Here is a 17022-nt window from a genome sequence, read left to right as displayed (position 1 = left end):
TTGGTCCATTACATTAAACACGTACGCAACAAGTTTGAAATCCTTGAAGAGAAGTCTTTATTTGGACATGTGTTAATTAAATTTATAGTGTTTGAATTGAAAGAAGTTATTCCTCTGCTTATTTAGCTTTTTGTGGCCTAGACATATTTTATACGATCTGAAGAGAAACCAGAGTATGGCCTAGACATATTTTAAACATTGAAAACAAAACACAACTTCTGATATTTAAGTAATTAAAAACATAAAATCGCCAGTTATTGTCAGTCAAGTTTTCTGGTGTTAACAGGAGCAGAGAGTGCTGGGAACATGTCCCATAGGTTAGATTTCAGCGTAAGAAAGTGATCTAGTTACAGGGAACTTAAAAGTAAATTATCTTACATTCTACATTCTACATAGGTGAGTCTGGCAGATTTCTTCCTTGAAAACAGAAAGTACCCTTGGCTCAAAGTTTACAGTAGGGACACATTCACTGATTTGTCAGTCTAAAGTCATAATGGCAATCTTTTCTTTTTCCTTGTCCTTTCTGTTCATGGAAATACCAGGATGCAACAGAAAACAGGGATACAGGAGAAACCCTTAGGAGCAAGTACCTTTTTGCAGTTCTAATCCTGAACCTACTTACATAAAGAAAACACAAGTTTTGACTTCATTCATTACACTTGGCATGTAGAAGATGACTTCTGAGGAAGTAGTTTTTCTTCTTTCATGGAGGAAGTCTCTAGGGAGGATGTCATTACACACTGTTTAAAAGAATAATGTTTTCAAAAGAAGAATGCTTCTGTTTGTCCTGCATGGATGCTGTTACTGGGATTTAAACTTGCTTTATGTGACAGATTCTCCGTTTACTTAACCTCATTCAACATTCCACTCTTCTCTTTCTCATTCCAAAGGATGAATTGTCTGAAATGATCAAAAGCAAATTTTGAAAAAAAGGAAAACTTGCTCTTTGAGGCTACCAAGCGAACCTGATCTCAGATCCAAAAACTTAAGGCGTACTTTCTAATACGGATAAAAAGCGCAAGCGAGCACCAAATCCAGCTTTCCCTTTGTTTCCATTAGGTCAGGGCAGACCGTAAATTAGTCATCATAGCATGCTCCAGTCGAACGCATTAGTTCATTCTTTAAGTAACTTTTAAAAATATGGTAATCCTGCATCTTTGAAACAAAATTGATTAAATGCATTTTTTTCCCTTCTAATTGGACCTCATATTTCACTTAAAAAGAAATTTCCACAGGCAGTGACTCAAGTGGTTAAAAAAAAATGCTGAAAGGAATCACTGCTCTGTATAATGAGACATGTTTTATATCAGGGGTAGTGCATATTTGAATACAACTAAGGAACTCTTTGTATCTTCCAGAAAACCGAGCAATGTTAAATCTCCCTTGCAAACGGTGTAATCAATTATAGAATCTATTTCAGTGCTGCTCCCAATGAAAGGACTGTTTCAAGTTCACTGAATAACATGTAAGCTGCTGTTCAGGGGATTGGCAGGACTCTTAGTCCTAGCCTTAAAGAAAGTCTGGGAATTATTAGCATACAGAGCTTATCTGTGCAGTGGAGAGGACATATTCCCTGGTTGGTAACTGATTAGCTTATAAACAGCCATGATGATGGATGAGACATAGCATCTGCTGCGAACATTCTTTTGAGATCATTGTTAGAATTGTTAATAAAGTCAGGCAGAAGTCCTTTATTCTGGAACTGTTTTAATAATTCAAATGTATTGTATCGCCTAGGATATTAATTCTTCCACAAATATTTTAGTCATGGTTTTAAAGAAGTAGCAAATATTTTAGTAATATTTACTATTAATAGTAATAGAATGTTATGGCCACGGAATGTTTTTTAAAAGAAAAATGTGCATCATGGTTTATTCTGTTTTAAAAAGAATTGTTGATAGTTCACAAACCACCCACAAAGGAATTCGAGATTTCTCCACAAATTTTTCAGAGAAAGCAAGTTGTGAAATGTTGTAAGTTAAAAAGTAAATTCATGTTTTTCCTTAGAAATACAAAACAAGACTAAAATGAGTATGATCATGGGTAGAAGGGCCATGTAATTAATCATCTAAACTAGGCACTTTTGAGAGTTAGAGGAGGAGCAAACAACAGATAGAAACCAAGACTGTTCTGGAAACACTAGGACATATGGTCATCTATGCCATAGATTATTCACTGAGGAAATAAAAGGGGTTAGGGTGGTGCGTGTGAAGGTCTAACCTGAACTTCAGTGCTAAAAAAGGAACTTGAGATGATCTGGTCGGGTCTCCAAAATCTGCAAGGAGGGAAACCGGCTCCAGCAAGGGGGGACTTTCCTCTTGCCCACTTCCTGTCCGTGCTTATTCCTGTGCTCATTTCCTTTCTGTTGGCAAAGCCCTCAGCTAGACTCTCCTGTCTTTAGGTCCATGTTGAGAAGAGGTCAGTTTCTGCGGCTTATTTAGCTCCCTGGCAAAGAAAACATACCTCTCCAGCAGTGTTTGGGCTAGATACCTGCTTTATGCTGTAACGCCAATCAGCTACTGACATTCCTCAGGGAACCACTGAGAAATCATGCAATCACTACGTTGTCTAAATATTTAATTTTGGGGCATTCTCTTTTAATAGGTTCAAACTCTGTTAAATAAGGCACATCACCATGTGAAGAAGAAAGGTCCAAGTTGCATTAGGACTTTCTTGCTCTTCTTGGCTGCATAGTTTCCCTCTCTTTGTTTTGGGGGTTTCTTTGTTGATTTTGGATTTTTTCCCTAAGTTATAAATATACATCATTGAAAAGTAAAATAGTACTAAAAGGCTTGTATTTTTAAACATTTTTCTGCCCGCTCCTTTCTCACTCTAGATTCGTGCTTTCCAGAAGTAACCAATTTCTGATTGCCTTAGCTGTTGTGTCCATGATGTCCTTGTTTATAATAAGGTCTAAAACTTCTTACCAGGGAAGAAGAGGATTTAGCTCTCTTGTCCATCTCCCCTCTCTTCACACCTGTTTCATTCATCCCTAACCTTCCAACACAGCTACCGTAGTTTTGGTTACATCAGTATTCGGTATTTACATGCTGTAACTATGGTAAACGGGACTCGCCGGTTAGCCTTGTAGAGTACTGTCTTACTTCCTTTCGTGTAGAACTTTGGTTTCCCTAAAGTTAATGACTATTTCTTTTTCTCATTTGCTTAGTTGTCAAGCAATTTCATTTTCTCCCCCAACTTTTCCAATATGCGTGGGAATCTCCTCACTCTGTTCAATCACCTCTATGTAATCAGGCCGTTCTTGTTCTTGGGGCCAGCCATCCTTCTATGTTGGTTGTCCTCAGATCTCCTTTCTCCATCATTCTGAGGATTCCCTATGCCTTTTGCTGGGTAATCTTCTGTTTCCTGAACCCCATGCTTCCTTTTTGGTGGAGCATATCCTCCCTGAGAGAGATAGACTTCCTTTCCTTTTCCTCCCCTTCCCCTTTCCCCTTTCCCCCTTCCCCTTTCCTTCCTTCCTTTCTTCCTTCCTTCCTTCCTTCCTTCCTTCCTTCCTTCCTTCCTTCCTTCCTTTCCCCTCAGATTTCTGAGGAAGAATGAATGAGCAATAAATATCTTACCCCTTTGCATGTCTGAAAAAAAATGTTTCTTCTCTCCTTCACTTGATCTATCACTTAACCAACAAGTGTAGGTTGGAAATAACTTTTCCTCAGAAACGTGAAGGCATGGCTCCATGACTTCCCAAATGCTACTGCGTTTTCTCCTGGACAGAGCAACTGTAACCAGAGAAAGTCTTCATTCTCTTCCCTGGTGACGTCAGTGGAGGGACGCTGCCGAGGGAAGTACTTAGAAGGCCTGACTGCACGTGTTTTCAGAGTCATGGAGGGAGCTAGAGGTCTCCCTTATCCTCCTATTGAGTACAGCATCTTCACTCTCAGCTGTGCTGTGTCTTTAATCCAGAATCCCTCTTCTCAGTCTCTCCAGGAGTCAAAGCCTCATCTTCTGAAGTCCAAGTGCTCTCTGCCTACCATGGTCCCACTCTCCACTTCCAGCTGCATTCCCCCTGTCAGAGGTAACTGCTGCCAATTCCTGAGCCTTGATGCAGTTCCACAGAGCAAAGTGGCTTATTTCTGTTGATGACAACCCTATTCTCTTGCTGAGTTGGATTTCAGCCTCCTCTTTAGTTACCATTCATCTGTCTTTTTTCAGTATGTGTTTGGTGTGTTTCAGGAATAGGAGGCCAGTGTGGCTGGAGCAGAGCAGGAGAGGGGAGGATGGTGGGAAGTGAGATCTGATCACACATGCACCCATCGGTTGTAGCAAAGAATTGGATTTTGAGGTGAGAAGTCAGCCGGAAGAATGGAGTTGCAGGTAACTGAGATGTGGCCGGCTGTAGGAGGAATAACTAGGGGGAGGTGAGTCCAGGAGCTTGCATATTTTCTAAACACCGGATTCGTCCTAGAATCCAGGAACAGGCTCAGGCTGAAGATATAGTTGTTGGTGTCTTCTTAAAGGTTAAGTGGGAAATCACTGGAAAATCACTGTATAAGGGGAGAAATGCATTCTGGATGAATGGAAGCAGAAAGAAACAGAAGTATGAAAAACCAAGTCTGGTTCAAGAATTCACCCAGATTGGTGTGATTGGCTCATAGGGCACGAAATGGAGAGAGTGGTTGAAGACGAGACTGGAATGGAAAGCCAGGAGAATATTAAAGATGTCTGTATGACATGTTAAGGAATTTGGACTTTGTTCTGCAGTGAGGGCTCCTCAGCCTGTTCATGCTTCAGCGTAACTGAGGGGGACAAACAGTGCTCATCACTGAGCCAACACGGCATTGATTTTCACCAGGTGGGATATGTGGATGGGGCGGCTAAAAGGACTTGAAAAAGGGGAGGTGATGATGGCACACACCTGTGTGTGTGGGGGGGGGGTTGAAAAATCTTTGAGGTGGCACTGATATGCCCCCACTTCCCATACACTCACTCTAGAGGGAGGTTTCCCTTTAGTTGGAAATCACTGCAGGCAGTGCAGAGCCATTGAAGGATTTTCTTTTTTAAATAATCAGATTTGCATTTTGTTTATTTTATTTCTTAAAATGTATTTATTTGACAGAGAGCAAGAGAGCACAAGCAGCAGATGGAGAGGGAAAAGCAGGCTCCCCACTGAGCAGGGAGCCTGGGGCTTGATCCCAGACCCCTGAGATCATGACCTGAGCTGAAGGCAGACGCTTACTGACTGAACCACCCAGGTGGCCCCTGATTTGCGTTTTAGAAAGACAAGTTTAGCTTCAACATAGAGGATGGACCCAATGGGGAAGAGATAGGAAGCTATTTCCATAGTCTGTCTCCTTCCATAGGTAGGACATAATCAGCTCCAAAACGAAGTCTAGAGAGAGAATATTTAAGGCCCAGCTCGCAGGCAAAAGATGTGACCAAAGGGATGTATATTTTGTGGAAGTATATAGGTCAATTACCCTCAGGATGTATGTGTCTCTGAACCCCCCTTACTATAGAAGAGCACAATTGCCTGCCACGCGTCTGCCCCAATCCCCCTGACTGTCCCTTAATAAACTTTGGAAATTGTCCAAGTCTTCCTGCCATTTCTATTTTCAGCCTGCCTGTTTCAGAGACTCCGTATAGATTGGTGTGGCTGGAGTAGAGGGCGGAAAACAAGACTAAAAAGGTAGACAGTGCTAGAGAGGGTGTCCCTTTTTTCCCCCTTAATTTTTTCATTTAATTTTTAAAAAATAGTGCCAATGGTATGGGCATTTTGATTAACTCAGGCAGTTGAAGTGCCTCTTAAACAGGAGGAATAAAGGTGCCGCTTGCTCCTCCTGCGGCCTCTAGAAGTTAGTTATAGGGCAATCTTTGTCCTGGAAGGATCAGATGATTTTACTGGTGGGTGCCAAAGGAAGTGTTAATGATTTGGGATGGGCCTTTGAGGCTTTGGTTTAAGGGGGATTTTCTTAAGGTAAGAGCTGCTAAAAAGATTTCAGTTAGCCTGCACTTTCCAAATTAAACAATGAGAAGTGATTTTAGTATGTATTTAGGAATTATTTTCTGAACAAAAAAAGTTCCCAGTGGTTTAGTCACCTTCATTTTTTTTCAAAGAAAGTGAAATAACAGGAACTACCTTTCTCTTGAAAGGAATATCTTGTCTGTCTTCTCTACTTTTCACTTTTTAGCACGTGTTGTTTACCACTTTTTAATTTTGCCCAGGATAAGAGACAGCAAGTAAAAGAAATGTATTGCCTTCCTATGCAGATAATCTTGATTTCTTAGCTCCTTACCCCCCTCTCTAAGGAATTTGTTTTAACGACATAAGGATGGATCTGTGCCATTTATCAGAGTTCTGAGGGCAATTCTTGGAGCACTGTATTATTTAAAGCTCCGTTCCTGATACAAAAAGGACTGAGGAAAGGAAAACGTGATTATTTTGAAAGATGAATTCACAGAACTTTCCATCAAAGTTGAAATATAAGTCGCAATAACAACTCACAACATTACTGTTATTGAATACTGCCCTTGGGTAGCTCCCCCTTGGAAGACATAAAGAGAACATAAAAATCACTACTCCCACTTCCCCACTAGACTACACTCCCTGAGGGCCGGGATTGGGTCTCCCGCTCATTGTATGTACATGACCCCCGCACAGTGCCTGGCACATACCTGGTATTCAAAAAACGCTTGAGAGGGGCCCCTGGGTGGCTCAGTTGGTTAAGTGTCTGCCTTTGGCTCAGGTCATGAACCCAGGGTCCTGGGATGACTCCAGCGTCAGGCTCCCTGCTCACTGGGGAGCCTCCCTCTGCCTCTGACTCCCTCTCCCTCTGCCTGCCACTCCCCCTGCTTGTGCACTCTCTCTCTATCGGATAAATAAATAAATAAAATCTTAAAAAAACAAAAAACAAACAAACAAAAAAAACAATACTTGGCAAACCTACCAAATATATGAATGGAGCCCAGAGGACCGTAGTCTCAGAAGAACGCTCCCGCCGGTACAATGAGCTGACGTCATGAACCTCCCACAGAGCTGTGACCTTTGGCCCTGAGAGAAGCTCCAGCTAGATCCTGGAGCTGTTTCGCATGGCCATCCCTGGGCTGCGTGGAGGATCGAAAATTCAACCTCCAGGACGGGGCGCGGGAGCGAGGCAGATGGTGCCATGGTACCGGGGGGGCTGCTCTGTGGCTGTTATACACGCGGTGGTCCCGAGTGCGATGGAAAGCCCAGATGCCGCAGCACAACTTGAAATAACACAGCGTTTGCGTGGGATGTTGTAAACCACCAGTCATCAACAGACTGTTGCTAAGCTTCGGTAATTGCCCACGAGAATGCCTCTGGAGTTCAGGACATGGTGCAATTCCAGCAAGCGAGGCGCCGCCAGCGCAGCTGACTTCCCGACGAGCAGGGGACGACGCGGTGTGGGCGCGGGGGAGGGGGGCGGAGGGGGGCGGGGGGGGCGGCTCCTCCGCTGCCTTTGCAGCCGCACCTCCGACTGTGCGGAGTCGCAGGGCACCCCGGAGTTCAGGGGCCTTCCTCAGAAAAACTGGCAAGGGGAGCAGCTCATATAAGTTACTACATGTTTTCTCTACTTTAAATAGCGTTTCTGTGTTGCTCAGTGGATGTTTCAGAAGTCTTATAGATGATGAGAGGACCTTTGCGAATTCACCGCTTAGGCGAGGTCATTTTTGATTTAAAAAAATAATTTGGATGCCAGGGGAAGAAATAGGGAATGAAAGAGTGATAATTCTGCAAACTAAGTTGTGTTTTTAAGATAGAATATAAAGAGCCCACATACGAGGCTTATTTGATAAAATGTGCAATAATTCCTGAAAACACTGCCCTGTCCATGTTTATGCCATGATGGTGCTAAAGCATGCTGGCTAGCAATGATGATAACAGCCATCTTACTGAGGCCCCTAGAGCAAGAATTTTGCACACATCTGCACACCGATTTAGGAAGGATGTAAGGAAGATACAAGCTACAGCCTCATCGTATAAATTAGGAAGCTGGGCTCAGAGAGGTTAAGAAATGGGACTAGAGATGCCCTGCAATCATTATGGGCAACTTCATGAAGCTCAAAATACAACAACGTCTTAATATTTGCTTTTAATTATTTGAAATGTTCAAAATACCACATTGTCATAATTTAAACTAGTGATGAGCATAATCATGTCAAAACTATTAAAGTCTCACTGCGATTTTTACGTTTAATCTTGTGACACTGAAAAGATCAAGCAAAACAACTTTTTTTTGTCAAAGTAGACTTTAAAAATAAAGATAGACTTAAAGACATCCTCATATTTTACTTCATTTGTTTTATTTTTTTGAACCGATGGCTCTTTATCTGTGGACAGTTCAAAGGAAGTTTAATAGACAAAAAAAGAAAGAAAGAAAGAAAGAAAGAAAGAAAGAAAGAAAGAAAGAAAGAGAAAGAAAGAGAAAGAAAGAAAGAAAGAAAGAAGAAAGAAAGAAAGAAAGAAAGAAAGAAAGAAAGAAAGAAAGAAAGAAAGAAAGAAAGACACAAAAAAGAGAGAGAAAATTTGGGGTTTAAAGGAAACCTAAGTGTTACTAGAAGCCCGATTGAAGGATTCACATTTGTAGACGGGAAATACAGCGCAGATTTCTCCAGAGAGCAGTTTTTTAAAAAGTTGAGGGAGTGGTGTTACGTTTTAAAGGTAGCTTGTGGGGCTTATTTCCCAGGCTTAAAGTAATTTAGGGGAGGTGGTACAATGCTAGGTTTAGGGTGATAGGACAGTGGCCACTGCCCAGGGCCCTGGAACGGATCTTGCTGTCACAAAGTGCAAGATAAGAGAGTAATCATGGTGCCAACCAACATTTTCGGATCGAGCATTCATCACGTAGGCCCAAAAGGTACAGGCATAGGCCGTGTTGGGGTAGACGTGCCCCAAACCGTCAGCCAGTGGCAGGGCCTTAGCGATTCCCCAAAGCCTTGACGCTCTTGCGGAGCGAAGCCAGCATTCTTTTTGTTTCCCTTGGAGCAAGGAAGGTGGATTTCTTCATGAGCCACACTGAGGTCCCCACGTAGCACAAGGGGCTTGCAGGGAGCCAAGCCCTTCAGGAACTTGCAAAAGGCTTCATCCCGGAGCTGCCGGGACTCTAGGCACACCAGACCTCTACGTGCTCTGGGTACATAGGCTGTTCCCAGAACAAATGTGTCGAATTCAGCCACAGTCACTCGGCCTTCCTGATCATGTTCCTGATCGCCAGTGCCGTAGTTGACCCCGAGTGGGCGTGGGTGGGAGAGCAGGCCCACACCCTGTACCTTCCCTGTCTGATGGTGTTCACCAGTACTGATGGGATAGTTCAGGCAGCAGAGTTTGTTCTCTGAACTTTCGGTCTCTTTGAGGCACAGGATATCTGGGGCTTCTTCCTATACCCAATCTAAACCCTCCTTCTTACTCCAGGCTCCAAGCCCATCCACATTCCAGGAGCAGCTCTGGCTGATTTACCACTGGGTGAGGTTTTCTGATCTGGGGGTGAGGGGTCCTCAGACAGAACTGGCGCCTCTCCTGCTGTCTCTTTTCCATTTCTCTTTGCTCCTGTCTTACTCTTCTTGGCGTCTGGCTCAATCTTGGGCTCATTCCCGTCTTCTGCCACAGCTCTCTTTCCCCCACGCTTTTCCCTCTGTAACGAATGCCCTTCTGAACGTGTACCACGTCGCCCGCTGAAGCCGTATTTTTATTGTGTTATCTGCTTGGGCCGCAGCCTGTCTCCTCTAAAAGACATCTCCACGTTTTAGAAATTACAACTACTTGTCACAGTTTAAGATCCCGGAGCACGGCTTACAGAGAGCATAAGAAATACCATCAGTGCAAAATCAGACTTCTGCGTTTTGTTTCTGGTCTCATCTTCTACCCAAACTGTAAGTCACTTCGATTCTTCTGAAGTAGAAATGCTTCATAAACATAAAAGCAAATTATTTACTAATTTCTTCACATTCATCTCTTAACTTGGTGTTATTATGTGGACTTTGCTCTTATTCATAAATGTTTGTGGTTTTTCAGGTAGTTGAAATGAATGAAGTCATTGTAAACCTATAGTGCTTTCAATTGGCTGGCTAATACTTTTTATGAAATAAGCCTACTTTATCACCCTCTCTTAAAGAAGACAAAGGTTCGTCTGAAATAACTAATTCTGGGTGTGGAGATATAAAAGAGGCTAAAAAATATTTCACAATCAATTCCTCTTTCAGATAGCCAATCACTTGTCACTCACACTGCTTTTTAAACACTAGCATTCTGTGGAAGGAACCACAGAACCGTTGTTTTGTCTTCCAGTTTGGAAGATTTAAACAATGATTTTTCACTTTTGATTACATTTTGTCACTTTTTGGTTGAATGTTTATATTTTCGAAGATCACGCCAGTTTCATTCTAGAACTAGAGTTGTGTATTACAGCTTGATAGAGTTGAAAGGGACCCTGAAGATGATCTAGCCCAATCCTCTCGTTTCAGTTGAGGAAACACCTTGTTTGGTATTTCTCGCTTCAGTGCAGAGGCAGGCATCACCAAAATCAGCGTTGCCTGCTTTGACATGCCCACTGTAAGCTGGACCAACCCGAGGTTGGGGAATAAACAAACAGGGACGAAAACAAGTTTATGATGTCATCAACCCAGCTGTTGGATTGTTCTGCCCCCAAATAATTTTGAGTAAGAGGCAGACTTAAATTCTGGAACTATATTCATTTATTTCACGGGATAAAGATGGCTGATAATTTGTTTACTAAATTTTCTTTGGTTCTCTGTACGATGACCGAGTCAAGCGTTAACACCCCGGAGTGCCCAAGAGCCTATTACGACAGTGACTTAGCGCCCTCTAGCACCTGTCGGAGTCACCACCGCTAAGAAACCTTTCAGAAAATGTCACTGTGAAACTGTTGAGTTCTTCACACCACCTCACTTCAATTCTCCCCAAAATTGCACGACATCCATTGAGACAGCTCTGTAAGGAGAGAAAGCTAACATGCAGTGTGGTGAGGGTTACTTCAGGAGTGAGAAGAGCTGTGGACGGGGAATGACTGACTTGACCGAGTGACACTGTGATGACTACGAAGAGGTCTCGGCCCCCTGGGAGCTCCCCCATTAGTAGGAGAGACCGGATTTCGGAAAGGAATGTTGCAATAGGCACCTTGAGAACTACTGCAGAGTTATCGACTTTTTTAATAGTGTGGGAGCAAGGAAACAGACCACTAACTCTGCCTGGGGTTGCGAGGATCGCTTCAGGGAAGAGATGACTTTGCACGAAGGATTAAAGGGTGAAGAACAGAGAAACATCATTCAGAGCAGCAGTCAGAGCAAGTGAAAAGGCTCCCAATCGAAGAGCACTTTGATACATACGTATGGGTAATGCAGGGGGTCAGTGCTGTTGGAAGCTGGGGATGGAGTGGACAGAGGTGGCTGGAGCAGGACTGGGAAAAGCTTCTATTCCCTTCTATTACCTTCTACACAGGGAATATGGAACTTGTCCTCTTGACGATGGGAGTATTGGGGGTTTCCAACTGGAAAATAATGTGATTGGATTTCTTTCTTTTTCTGCCTTATGAGTTGAGAAATATAACCCACAGTCAGAAAACTACTAAAACAAACATACTGTATAAAGCATAGTTATGAAGCAAACACTTCGGTACCTCACACCGTGGTATAAAAATAGAACATTGTGAACACCTGTCCCTTCTTTCTACCCCATCGTAATCCCATTCAAGTCCTAACGACGATAACCACTGTCTTTGTGATTCTTCCTCACTACTTTGCTTTTCTTTACCGTTCTGTGACTTGTATATACTTCCTCAGAAAATAACATTTCAACTGCTTGTGAAGTTTTTATAAATGGAATCACACTTAAAATTCTGTCTTTGAGTGTCACTGCCCCACATCACGTTTGTAACATCGTCCTTGTTGGCTGTTGCCGTCGCAGCCATTTCTTTACTTAAACTGCTGAACGGCATTCTCCTGTCTGAATATTTTGCAATTTCTCCTGCATGATGCTGTCGGATATTTGTTCTTTGACTTTTTAAAACCAGTTCTTTCCCAACACAAACAATATTGCTATGAGCTTTTGTACTTTGTGTCCTACTCGCATGTGCAGAACAGTTTCTCCAGCCTGTTGCGGTTTCTTCCAGGAAGTTAACTCTGATGGGACTGTATGGCATCCACCAGTGGGGAATGAGATCATACTGGTCTGGTCCACTGTCAGGGAGCGTGGAGAAGAGGTCCGATCAGAAGGATGGTCCTGAGGTAGCGTGGAGCTGTGCAGGAAATGGAATGGCACCCACAGGTGACCCTGAGTTTTCTAGCTTAAAAGACTGAGAGCCTTAAGTGACAGCAAAATTCTGGAGGAGAAGCAGGTTTTAGGGGGGAAAATGATTTCTATTTTGGGTTTGAGGTGACTGCTGGACGTATAAGCAGAAATGTCTGCTAGACAATCAGAAATGCCTCTTGAGAACTTAGGAGGGGAGGGGCTGGAGGTGAAGATGTGGAAATGGTAACATACAGTTGGTTGTCAAAGACACGCGAAAAGAGAGTAACAGTCATTGATGGCACTTTCTGAGCATTTACCATGTACCAGGCACTATTCTAAGAATGTTACGTGTGTCTCAAGAAACACAAGCATTGGTGAGGATGTGGAGAAAAAGAAGCCCTCATGCACTGTCGGTGGGAATGTGAGCTGGTGCAGCCACTGTGGAAAACAGTATGGAGGTTCCTCAAAAAGTTAAAAATAGAGCTACCTTATGACCCAGGAATCACACTACTAAGTATTTACCCAAAGAATATGAAAACACTAATTCGAAGGGTGCATTCATCCTTATGTTTATTGAAGCATTATTTACAATAGCCAAACTATGGAAGTAGCCCAAGTGTCCACTGATGGATGAACGGATGAAGAAGATGTGGTATATACAGACATAACGGAATATTATTCAGCCATCGAAAAGAATGCAGTCTTGTCATTTGCAACAACATGGATGGAGTTAGACAGTATAATGCTTGCTAAGCAAAATAAGTCAGAGAAAGACAAATACCATATGATTTCTCTAATACGTGATATTTAAGAAACAAAACAAATGACCAAAGGAAAAGAGAGAGAGAGACAAACCGAGAAACAGACTCTTAACTATAGAGAACAAACTGAGGCTTACCAGGGGGGAGGTGGGTGGTGGGATGGTGGAAATAGGTGATGGGGATTAAGAGTGCACGGATGAGCAATGTATAGAATTGTTAAATCACTATATTGTATGCCTGAAACTAATAGAACACTGTATGTTAACTCCACTGGAATTAAAATAAAAAACTTAATAAAATTTTAAAAAAGAATGTTTCATGTATCAACCCATTCAATCTTCACAACAACCCAAGGAGGCATAGAATACTATTATTTTCATTTTACAGATGAAAGAACCAAGGCACAGGGAGGTTGAAAGCTTGCCCAAGGTCACACATCTAGCCAGTGATGGCTCCAAGAGGAGATTATTCAGGTAGTGTATGTGGAAAGGATTGAATTTTAGTGAGTACCAGTATCAATAGTTGTGAGGAGGAGCCTGGGAAAGACACTTAGCTGAACAGTCACCAAGTTAGGAGGAGAGCCAGAAGAGGGTCATTAATAGCTGAACTTAAGTTAACTGGGTAAAGGAAGTCAGGTGCCTGGCTGGAGGAGGTCAGGAGGAGTGCCAAAGTCGAGTCATAAGAGCCAAGCTGGAAACTAGGTGTCAACAAAACCTGTGCCTGCTTGGCTCACTGCTTCCATGAAAGGAAGTAAAACCTTTTTAAGGAATCTAATAATAAAATACAGAAAAAGAGTTATTTGCCTTTGGTTGCTGTCCACAGCTAAAGTAAAAAGAAAAATCCCTCCCTTGAGAAATTCAGTTATGTATGGTAGGGAAAGAAGGTAGAGAAATGGGGCTGGTAGTGGGGAAGATGAGTGCTATATACCCGATAGGCCTGCTGAATAAACAAGCTGAACTGGGCAGGAAGGAGGAAGTTGTGGGAGAGTCCCTACCCTGCCGGCACCTGCAGCTCCACCGCCCCCCACGGTGGTGGGGTCACTCTGATGCAAGTGACTGGGAGTGGGTGTCCAGATGGCCCTTCAGCTGTACCTGGAACCTGTCCCATGGCCCTATCTTCTCCATGGTGTTGCCCTGTTCCTCCTGGATAGATGCACCTTCTGTTGGTCACAAGGCTGGCAATCCAAGATGCCCAGGCAGGCATGATCTCTGTAGAAGGGTTCAAGTTCTGAGCCGGACACAGGAGACATGCTGCTGACTCTGCAGTAAGAGAAGAGAAAATCCAAGTCTGATTCCCATTCATTCATTCATCCATTCATCCATTCATTCATTGATTCACTCATTACACTCACAGATACTCATCGAACACCTATATTGTCCTGGGCACTAGGCTAAGATCTGTGTAACCAAAAAGGGATTAAATCAAGCATGATTCTCATCTTCAAGAAACATATAATCTAGTTGGGGAGATGAAAAAATAGTAAGTAGCAAATAGAAGATTATAAAACTGTCATAGGTAGCAAGAAGACAAACAGGAGGCTAAAAAAGATGGAGTGGATGGGGGAATTTAAAAAGCTGATCATACAACACATGGTAGATTTCACAGGCTCACGCTTGCCCAATTCTCTTTGCCTTTAATGCATAGGAGAGGACCGTACTGCCCCTTCCTTTGCAGTCTGGTGCAGGTTGGTGACTAGTTCGGACCAAATACTGGTATTGGATGCAGGACACTTCCATGATAAAAATCCTCTCTCATCTTCCCCGCGTCTGCCCCATTTCTCCACTATCTCCCCATACCCACACATAAGGGAATAAATTAAGGGAGGGATTTTTCTTTTTACTTTAGCTATAGACAACAACCAAGAGGAAATAACTTTTTCTATGTTTTATTATTAGGTTTCTTAAGGAAGTTTCACTTCCTTTCCTAAAATATGTGGCATTAGTTTAGCAGTCTCGTGGTGAGCAGCATGGAAACCGATAAGGGAGGGCTAGAAGGACCACAATTCTTATTTGGCTGCTGACAAAACTAACTCCTGCATTAATTTGGAAAGATTATGTAGCTCAAGAAAATGTGGCCCAAGGAGAAAAAATTAGAAAACAATGTTTCTAGTGTGTGTTGGTTGCTCCTGGCTATGTTTTGGCAAGACATTATAAGCTCGAAAAAGAATTGATTTGTGAGCGGAAATGAAAAGGAATAGAGATATTTCAGAAAAGTGAGGACTTGCAAAATTGGAAAACCTGACAGGTTTTAGACTCCAAACTCTAAGAGCGAATTTGGGGAAGCCTTGAAGACAGTGTCCATTAAAATAAACCAGTGGAAAGGCCAAATAATTAAAAGTATCGTCTCTACACCTATTGGTAATACCTCTGAGTAAGTTCAGGAACTTTGGGGCAAAGATAAAATTAAGTTATTCAATTGGTAAAGAGCCCCAGAAAGATAAAAATAAAGGTGTAGCTTTCCCACAGAAAACTGTCATCTCATGTTTACTCAGGGTACCTGTACGGGCAAGAGAGAAAGACAGATACATACAAGTTAGGGGGGAGAGAGAGAATGCGGCAAGAAAGCAAAAGAATATAGTAGATCTGAGAACAGTGTTTTAAAAGGAACTGTAACAGTACTGGCAAATATAGGTTACTGAAATAAGAGACAACAATCTTACTAAATAATTTTGGGAGAGATTTACTGTCAAAGGAATCATAAACCCACTGGACTCGTGGCCTTCCAACATTGTACAAATAGCACATGGACTAAGAACACTGCTCCACCCCCAGAAGGGCATATACCCACTGAGTATGCGGCCAAGGATGATAACAGAAGACCCTCCAGAGGTTGGAGTCAAGAGAGTCAACGAATATTTTTCAACCACCTTGCCCAGGGGAGAGGCCTTTCTGGAATTTGCCCAGGAATAACTTCAGAAACATAACAGGTCAATCAGCACCTGCTGCTGGCTTCCACTTTTCCCTTTCAGAATGGAGTGTTTGCTGCAGTTGTCCTGGCCCTGTTCCTCCGCTGTGCACTGCCCGTGTGGGACACATTAACCTATTACTGTTAGTTCATGGTTCTGTAGCTCAAGATGGGCCATGTGAAGACCTGATGTAGAGACTGCCACACACTACCCAGACTCTGGACTGGGAGCTCCATGATTGGACTTCTGGTTTGTTTCTTTTGGGAAGAAGGTGGAGTGGGAAGAAGAGTGAAACAAAAGAGTGACCTATAGTAGAACTAATGATCATTCCTATCCTTCTAGCAAATGGAAAGATGACATGTCCTTGTCTCCTTGCAGTAAGGTGGATCACAAGACTGTGTTGAAGCATTTAATGGCTACTGGGAGACTCCCACCCCCAGGAGCTAGGGATCTCACCAGAACCTCTTTTATAAGAGCACTAATCCCACTTATGAGGACTTCACCCTCACAACATAAGCACCTCAGAATGGCCCCATTTATTAATACCATCACTTTGGGGGCTTAGAGCTTCCACATATGAATTTTGGGGAGACATATTCTGACCACAGCACTGTCTGTAATGAGCAGGAAGAAGGAACAGAAAATGCCCTGGAGACAGGGTGTTATGGAATTATCCAAACATTGCCAAGATGCAAATGTTGCCGAGGAGAAAAACACAGATACAGAGATGACGATCTGTATGTTCGTCATTGAAAAGCAAGCCCTAAAGAGCGGAGAGTTACTTCCTAAAGGAGCAGAGTATCAAGCCCCCAGAGCTGAAGCAAGGAGAGTATGGGGTTCCTGAGAAGGCCAAGGTTCCAACTGGAAGACATCGGTGTCCCTCTGGCCTGGTTTTCTAGTTGCCCTGAAAATTAGGAGTCAATATGTACAGATGAGAAGCCATTTCAATTCAGTACTGAACTCTCAAAGCACTTTCTAATATCTGCCCCTACTCCCTCCTCCTACGGGAAGAAAATAATAACTAAAGTGTTATTTAAAGGTGTTTCCTTTCTTTTCTTACTGTTCTTGCAACTTGATAATAGTCCCCCAGGAAAGGGATCCTGGGATAAATTGGAATTCTGTCTACTAGGAGTCAC

At 42.8% G+C, this 17022-nt stretch overlaps 1 long non-coding RNA gene and 1 pseudogene across 1 annotated transcript; both read right to left on the bottom strand.

The window, feature by feature from the left end:
• Positions 1-33: 33 nt before the first annotated feature.
• On the bottom strand, positions 34-7361 carry LOC125283640 (uncharacterized). Its single transcript, XR_007191588.2, has 3 exons — positions 6903-7361; positions 3582-4502; positions 34-900 (listed from the first exon to the last, which is right to left on the bottom strand). It is a non-coding gene; the product is annotated as an uncharacterized LOC125283640 (long non-coding RNA).
• A 1314-nt stretch (positions 7362-8675) lies between these two features.
• LOC113247896 (DNA-(apurinic or apyrimidinic site) endonuclease-like) lies at positions 8676-11927 on the bottom strand (annotated as a pseudogene).
• Between the last annotated feature and the right edge of the window lie 5095 nt (positions 11928-17022).

Source organism: Ursus arctos, unplaced genomic scaffold (genome assembly GCF_023065955.2).
Source record: "Ursus arctos isolate Adak ecotype North America unplaced genomic scaffold, UrsArc2.0 scaffold_13, whole genome shotgun sequence".
NCBI classification, from domain to species: Eukaryota; Metazoa; Chordata; class Mammalia; order Carnivora; family Ursidae; genus Ursus; species Ursus arctos.
This window is presented reverse-complemented; position numbering and strand designations above follow the sequence as displayed.